The sequence below is a fragment of the Capra hircus genome, chromosome 5 (genome assembly GCF_001704415.2).
Source record: "Capra hircus breed San Clemente chromosome 5, ASM170441v1, whole genome shotgun sequence".
In the NCBI taxonomy this organism is placed as follows: Eukaryota; Metazoa; Chordata; class Mammalia; order Artiodactyla; family Bovidae; genus Capra; species Capra hircus.
In genome coordinates this window covers 64809873-64818991 of record NC_030812.1, presented here as the reverse complement: position 1 = coordinate 64818991, position 9119 = coordinate 64809873, and the positions used below count along the sequence as shown (strand labels likewise).

Genomic DNA, 9119 nt, shown 5'->3' with positions numbered 1-9119 from the left:
CTCTCATTGTGTTGACCAGTCTTGATTCTGTAATTTAAATTTGTTGGTGTACTTTGAATTTATTTGTGTATGTCATGAACAAGTTTAATTCCAAATTATATACAATGACCACTGCTCTTCTAGAACACTAACTATATTTTCCCTCAAGCATAAAACTACATAGGTAACATTTCATACCAGAGTAATAAAAATAAGATTTGAATAAAACCAAATAAAATCTATATTCCAATTATAATCATCCTCCATATCTGTAGGTTCGACATCCATGGATTAAATCAACTGCAGATCAAAAACATCCCCTCCATTCCAGAAATTTCCAAAAAGCAAAACTTGAATTTTCCACAGATAGGCAACTATTTACATAGCAGTTTAAATTGAATTTATAACTATTTATATAGTATTTATATTTTATTAGATATTATAAGTAATCTAGAGATGATTTCAAGTGTATGAGGATTATATGTAGATTGTATGCAAATACTAGCCATTTTACGCAAGGGACTTGAGCATCTGCAGATTTTAGTGGGGAAAGTGGGGGTCCTGAAACCATCCCCCACAGACACCAAAGAATGACTGGAATAAACAGAAAATTTGATAATTTATGACATGAGATAACATGTGCAAAAATTCTAAACATATTTCCTGGCACAAAATGAGTACTCAATAATCGTTAGCTTCCTTAAACATATCGACTTCAATTAATTTTTCTTCAGGAGATACATCTATTTCAGTATCCACCAAAGACTCCTGAAGGATCAATGCTTCTGGTTCTAATGCTGATTACTAGACACCAGTACCATCCTCAGTAACTCAGTCATGTCCAACTCTTTGCAACCCCATGAACTATAGCCCTCTAAACTCCTCTGTCCATGGGATTTCCAGGCAAGAATACTGAAATGGGTTGCCATTTCCTACTCCAGACTAGACACTGGGCATACTAATAATTAAAAGATAAAAATGAATGATCTTGAGCAATGTTGTCCCAAAGTTCTTATTCTCAAAGGGAGAAAATGTTGAAGAGGAGTTAGATCTCTGGGCCACGTTATTTTCAGCTGAGCTCAATCTCCTAAACCATAGCTCTTTCTAATTATCCAGAACAGTTTTCAAATGTTTCTGACATATGCTGGTCATCACCACCACCCTCTTTGACATGCAATTACATATTAGTGCAGATGGCTGGAGGTAAAAGCAGGTGGAGGACAATAGAGGTTATTTTCACAGGAAAGAAGAGCAAAGTATACTCGGCACAATGGAATTTTCCTATTAACTGCTGGAAAGAGAAATATGGGTGTTCACAGGCAAAACAGAAAACTCTGCACAAAACTGAACCATGGAAATCAGAAATGTAGATCTTGAGGGAAACCCGTGGTATGAGAGCAATTCTCTCTGAGAATTTGGAAAACAAACAAGGGCAGTGCCAATAATTCTGCTCATCCTTTTTCTGATTAAACCCAGGGTCAAAGGAATGCCAGTCTACTAGAAGAAAAAGAGTGGCTTTTTTCTACTGCTCTCACTCATGAAGAAGACACTCTGGTGATGGAAGAGCTCCCCAACTTTCCTCTACCTTACTTGACCCCAGATATGAATACCTCCAACTGAAACCTTGCTTCTTCATTTTGCAATATGAAGAAGTGCTTGCTGGGGGAACTTTTTAGCCGGATACCCTTGAATGCACTTCCTGATGAAGTGGGAGATGTGCCAGCTGCCACTACAGATGCTGAAAGCCCTGGGAACAAGTAAAGCTGATTGTAATAATATGTTGCATGAGGCTGAAGGCGCTATGGTGGTGGAGAGCCCCAGCTCAGGGGTAGGCACCTTCCAGCTAAACAAAGGCCAGGCAAAATTTGGCCCTTTACTCTAGCAAAACTATTATGATATCTTGCTACTATATTACAAGGCACATGAGGGCTGCAGAATATCCCTCAAAAAGAAAAAAAAAAAAGATAGTAGCATCAGGGAAACTGAAAGTTTCTGGTTCCTAGAGATACTGATTGGCAATATAAGCTATATAGTTGTGGTATCAGAAACATGGAGAAGGTTCTCAACCAAGAAATATATTACTTTATTACTTGCAAATTCTTTAATTTCCATTATTACAGATGCATTTCTTCAATCTGTTCTGTTCTTTTGTTTAAAAAAATTCAGACTGTAATAAATTAGCATCAAATCATTTATACCTTCTTATGAATTAACTCATGTATTAGAATCTTATCCCAAAGATTCATCAATACCTTCTAGTAACAAAATGGGAGGAGAAAGAAAAATAAAAGGATGCTTTGTGTCTGAGGGGAAATTTATAGCATAAGGAACAGATCACGTAAGACTTAAAAATCAGAGGTTGAGGGGCAGGTTTCTGGAAATAAGACAGGAAGAAGAAAACAGATGAGGAAGGCAAAAGGAAGCAACATTAAATTTTATTCTTTCACTTGAATGTTTTTGTTTCAATAAATTGATTAATTGAGCCATTTGCAAAAATGGGATTTTTGATGGTTAAGGTATCCTTCAGTTCAAAGATGAAGTACTAAAAGCTAGCATTGTTTTATGCCTTTCATTGTTTGTAACTGCCTTTTCACTGCCTAAAAAACCACCTGGAATGTGGCAGATAATAAATTTCTTCATGAATGAATAAGTGAATGAATGAATAAAGCTAAAACTTCAAATCCAAATAAATAGTATTTCCTTCAAAGTTATCACCTGGAAAACTGTGTACTTATTCCGATCATCTCCTTATTGACCCAGACATATTTAGACACCATTCTGAGAATTGCCAAAGCAAATGACAAAGTCATTTTAAAATCATCAGTGGAATCAAGTTATCTCCCTCTGGTGAAATATTCAGTTTTTTTGGGTTTTTTTTTTTTAAACTTTGTTATAAGTACAACAGCAGATGAATTTCCAAGTTGGTTCTATTTTTCAATAAAAAATGAGACATAATTCTATGAAAAAGTTAGGCTGACTTTCTTGTGAGGCAAAAGCAAATCTAAAAGGGAGCCCCAATCACTCCAAAAAAGTTCTAAGCAATGGTGGCTTTGTTGGCCCAATTGGCTAGCCCTCCCACATGGCTCCTTTGAAAGATAAGACTTATTTAAGACCTAAATTTTGATCTAGCTGCTATTAAACAAACAAATGAAATAATAAAAATTGTATTCAAGTCACACTCTGTTAACTTCTGTTATTCATTATGCACATCAGAAAAAAAGATAGTATTTAAAAATCTCTTTCAGGGTAGAGCTTCCCCAGCAGCTCATCAGTAAAGAATCCACCTGCAATGCAGGAGACGTGGATTCGATCCCTGGGTTGGGAAGATCCTCTGGAAAAGGAAACGGCAACCACTTCAGTATTCTTGCCTGAAAAATCCCTTGGACAGAGGAGCCTGGTGGGCTATAGTCCAATGGGTCTCAAAGACTTGGACACAACTAAGCAACTAGGCACAGCATAATGATTATATGTATACAGTGAGGACTCCCACATAGACATCTCCAACTCTGACCTATCTCCTAAGCTCTAAGATTTACACTTTCAACCACGTGTGTACTAAGTCACTTCGGTTGTGTCTGACTCTTTGTGACCCCATGGACTGTAGCCTGTCAGGCTCCTCTGTCCATGAGATTCTCCAGGCAAGAATACTGGAGTGGGTTGCCATTTCTTTCTCCAATTAGACCCCACAATTGTATGTATAATACCTATGTCAAACTCAACATGTCTTAAAAAAAAAAAAGGCTTGCATTCTTAGTATTTCCCATCTGTTTTTGCCTATTAGTCTAATCTCCTCAACTAGTATGACCTTTCAAAAATGTGAACCAGCCCATGTGAACCCTCCATGACCTACCATCACCTTAAAATTGAAATCGTGGTGCCATGGGGTACAGTCCTCTGACCTAGCCTCTGTGTCATCTCAGCTCCAATAAGTCTACCCTTTACTCACTCTCCTCCAACCCCTCTGCCCCACCTGCTTTTCCTAGAACCACTAAGCTCATCATTGACTCAGCCCCTTACGCTTTCTCTTCCTTATGCCTAAAATTCCCTTCCCATACCTTCACATGTCAGATTCCTTCTCACCATCAGGACCCTGTTCAGTGTCATCTTCTGAAAAAGATACATTCTAATCTATCTAAAAGGTCCCCACTCAAGTCACTCTGATCCCCAACTGTGTTTTATTTTATTCATAGGACTAATCATATCTGAAATCATTACTTTATTGTTTGTTTATTGTCAATTCCCCTACATCTAGAATGTCAGGGACATGAGGGTATAAATTTTGCTTAACTTGTTTACTGTAAGAGTTCAGAACAGCACTTGGCACATAGCCTTTGACTATGAGGATCACAACAAACTGTGGAAAATTCTTAAAGAGATGAGAATACCAGACCACCTTATCTGCCTCCTGAGAAACCTGTATGCAGATCAAGAAGCAACAGATAGCCCTGAAGAGGAAGGTGGGCTCTGGGTTCTGGCATGGTCTCCGCCAGTTGAGGGAGAGTAACTCTCGCTACTGCATCTTGGGGTCCGTGGGGACCCTTGACTTCGACAAATATGGCGGTCCTTTCCTCATCATCAAGGATCAGGACTACAAGTCTCATCTTATGGTACTTGAGGCCCTCAAATCTCATATAATGGCAGCAAAGGCTGTAGCAAATACAATGAAAACATCACTTGGACCAAATGGGCTTGATAAGACGATGGTGAATAAGTATGGCCATGACTATGACCAATGATAGTGCCACCCTCTTAAGCATGATGAATGTTGACCATCAGATCACCAAGCTGATGGCTGAACTGTCCAAATCACAGGATGATGAGATGGAACCACAGAAGTGGTTGTCCTGTTGGAAAAGGCTGAGCAGCTGCTGGACCTCCACATTCACCCAATCAGGATCACTGATGGCCAAGAGCAGGTCACCTGCATCACTACTGAGCACCTGGACAAGATCAGCAACAGTGTCCTTGACAACATGAAGAACACTGAGCCCCTGATCCAGACAGCAAAGACCATGCTGGGCTCCAAAGTAATTAACAGCTGTCACTGACAAATGACCTAGATCACTGTGAATGCTGTCCTCACCGTGGCTGACATGCAGCGCAGGGACATTGACGTCCAGCTCATCAAGGTAGAAGGCAAGGTGGGTGAGTGGCTGAAGGACACCAAGCTGATCAAGGGCTTGATCATGGACAAGGACTTCAGTCATCCGCAGATGCCCAAGCAAGTGGAAGATGCTAAGGTTGCAATCCTCACATGTTTATTTGAGCCACTGAAACCAAAGATGAAGTAGAAGGTGGATGTGACATCTGTGGAAGATTTTAAAGCCCTTCAGAAGTGCTGAAGGAGCACTTCTGTAAAGGAGAAGTTTGAAGAGATGATCCAGCACATTAAAGAAACTGGTGCTAATCTAGCTATTTGCCAGTGGGGCTTTGATGATGAAGCTAATCATTTACTTCTCCAGAATAACCTGTTGGCGGTCCACTAGGTTGAAGGATCTGAAATTGAGTTGATCGCCATCGCCACAGGTGGCCACATCATCCCTAGGTTTTCAGAGCTCACAGCTGAGAAGCTAGGCTTGCAGGTCTTGTGAAGGAGATCTCATTTGGGACCACAAGAGACAAGATGCTGGTCATCAAGCAGTGTAAGAACTCCAGAGCCGTCATCATTTTCATCAGAGGAGGAAATAAGATGATCATCAAGGAGGCCAAGCATTCCCGTCACGACACTCTGTGTGTCATCCACAACCTCATCCGGGACAACCGCATGGTATCTTGCAGGGGCGCTACCGAGATCGCTTGTGCCCTGGTGGTCAGCCAGGAGGTCGACCAGTGCCCGGCCCTGGAGCAGTAGGCCATGCACACCTTTGCCGAGGGACTGGTGGTCATCCCTATGGAGCTCGCGGAAAACAGAGGCATGAACCCCATCCAGACCATGACTGAGATCCGGGCCAGACATGTGAAGGAGGTGAACCCCGCCCTCGGGGATTGGCTGTCTGCGCAAGGGAACCAATAATATGAAACATTAACATGTCATAGAAACCTTGATCGGCAAAAAGCAGCAGATCTCTCTTGTAACACAAATGGTTAGAATGACTTTGAAGATTGACAACATCCATAAGCCTGGAGGATCTGAACAGTAAAGACAGAATTTAGAATAAAATGAGGAGTAAGATCCGCAGCTGCTGCTGCTGCTGCTAAGTCGCGTCAGTCGTGTCCGACTCTGGGCGACTCCAGAGACGGCAGCCTACCAGGCTCCCCCGTCCCTGGGATTCTCCAGGCAAGAACACTGGAGTGGGTTGCCATTTCCTTCTCCAATGCATGAAAGTGAAAAGTAAGAGTGAAGTCGCTCAGTAAGTGTCCTGCTACTGTGACTAAATAAATGGGTGTCTTGTGCTGCATATACAGCTATTTATTGTTACCCTGTATCAGACACTGTGACAACAGTAGCTGTTGGGTAACCATAGTTTCACTTGTTCAAAGACATGAAATTATAGAGGTATGATCTCACAAGATTTTGTATTTGTTGTATTAAAGGGAACACTTTAAACAACCTTTATATTCTGCTCAAGTAAACAAACATTCACTAACATTCATCAAATGCTTTAACTGAAGGAGTTTGAGTTGATTTTTATTTAATAAGATGTAGAACCTGTTTTTAACAGCTTTAAATGTTCAGTTTGTTCTCAAGATTTGCTTTAACGTTGAGGAATATCGGCTTGGTCCTATTAAATTTATTTAAATACTGACAAAAAAAGAAAGAAGCAACAGTTAGAATGGCATATGCAACAACAGACTAATTCCAAATTGGGAAAGGAGTACGTCAAGGCTGTATATTGTCACCCTGCTTATTTAACTTATGTGCAGAGTACATCATGCAAAATGCCAGGATGGATGAAGCACAAGCTGGAATCAAGATTGCAGGCAGAAATATCAATAACCTCAGATATGCAGATGACACAACCTTTATAGCAGAAAGTGAAGAAGAACTAAGGAGCCTTTTGATGAAAGTGAAAGAGGAGAGTGAAAAAGCTGGCTTAAAATTCAACATTTAAAAAACAAAGATCATGGCATCCGGTCCCATCACTTTATGGAAAATAGATAGGGAAACAATGGAAACAGTGAGAGACTTTATTTTCTTGGGCTCCAAAATCACTGCAGATGGTGACTTCAGTCATGAAATTAAAAGACACTTGATCCTTAGAAGAAAAGCTATGGAAAACCTAGACAGCATATTAAAAAGCACAGACATTAGTTTACCCATAAAGGTCTGTCTAGTCAAAGCTGTTTTTTCCAGTTGTCATGTATGGATGTGAGAGTTGAACCATAAAGAAAAGTGTGAAGTGAAAGTCACTTAGTCGTGTCTGACTCTTTGTGACCCCATGGACTGCAGGCCTGTCCTCTGTCCTTGGAATTCTCCAGGCAAGAACACTGGAGTGGGTTGCCATTTCCTTCTCCAGGAGATCTTCCCCACCCAGGAATTGAACCCAGGTCTCTCGCATTGCAGGCAGACTCTTCACTGACTGAGCCCATAAAGAAAGTCGAGTGCCAAAGAATTGATGCTTTTGAACTGTGGTCTTGGAGAAGACTCTTGAACGTCCCTTGGACTGAATGGAGATCAAACCAGTCAATCCTAAAGGAAATCAACCCTGAATATTCTTTGGAAGGACTGATGCTGAGGCTGAAACTCCAATACTTAGGCCACCTGATACAAAGAACCGACTCATTGGAAAAGACCCTGATGTTGGGAAAGATTGAAGGCGGGAGAAGAAGGGGATAACAGAGGATGAGATGATTGGATGGCATCACTGACTCGATAGACATGAGTCTGAGCAAGCTCTGGGAGTTGGTGATGGACAGGGAAGCCAGGCGTGCTGCAGTCCATGGGGTCACAAACAGTCGGGTATGACTGAGTGACTGAACTTACTGACTAGCACATAGTAGGCATACCACTTGGAATGAATGAATGAATGTTCAATAAACCATACAAATTGTATGGTAGTTCTAAGAAAGGTTTATGACCAGACTGCACTCTTCTGAAAGTAAAGAACTGCTCATAGAGCCAGTAGTCATCAGCTTTGTAAGCAAATGTTTAGATTTAGAACTAATGCAACAATACAGGCTTGCCTAGGCTACCAGTTGTATAGTCTGTATCAAGTATTAGCTAGCAAATCAAGTCGGAGAAGAGTCGGACATGACTGAGTGACTTCCCTTTCACTTTTCACTTTCGTGCATTGGAGAAGGAAATGGCAACCCACTCCAGTGTTCTTGCCTGGAGAGTCCCAGGGATCAGGGAGCCTAGTGGGCTGCTGTCTATGGGGTCACACAGAGTCTGACATGACTGAAGTGACTTAGCAGCAGGAGCAGTAGCAGCAAATCAAGTATGTATCATTTCACACTACCTTCGGAACCTTTGAGTACTGGATAAAATACTTCCTTAGACAAATAGACTATGACCTGAAATAATTATGTATATATAATAACCAGCCCTGACAAGGTGCAAAAAAACAACCAAAGCTGGAATTGAATGGCTGTCCTTCTTTGCTCTCTCCCTCTCCTTTTAAAGTGTAGAGCTTTTTGGAAAAGAAGCATTATATGAATTCAAAGCATTATCTTATCAAATCCCCATAATTATTTTAACCATGTGGCGTAATCTGGGCACAGCCAGTGATTAAGCTGTGCCACAATTAAAACAATAACGTGAAACTAATTACAAAGAGCTAGACAGACTGTGCTATCTTTCTGCTTGGTGTCCGAATGTTACATAGAAGAATGTAATTCAACTCTGCAGACACCATCAAAATCTTCCAACATACTTTTAAATCCCTGACTGACTAAGGGGTAGGTGGCATCAGGGAAGAATGGGGAATGACAAAAGAGTAGGAAACAGTCCTGAATGAAGTGCCAGCTTTTAGATCTTTAGATCTCCTCTGTTAGAGGAGAAAATAATTTAAAAAGGATTCCTACGAAAATATTTTTTCCCTCTTCATAAAAACTGTGTAATCAGAAAGCCAGATAGCTTGGCCAGGCTACAGAAGCCATCTAAAAGTCAGAAAGACCTGGCTGATACATTCCCATTCAGACTAAAGTTACAATTATTTTCCTAGTCAGAGCAGGTAAGGGGAAGAAGCAGGAATCCAAGG

The 9119-nt window shown here is 40.9% G+C and overlaps 1 pseudogene; it reads left to right on the top strand.

Annotated features, from left to right (window-relative positions):
• LOC102187747 lies at positions 4569-6119 on the top strand (annotated as a pseudogene).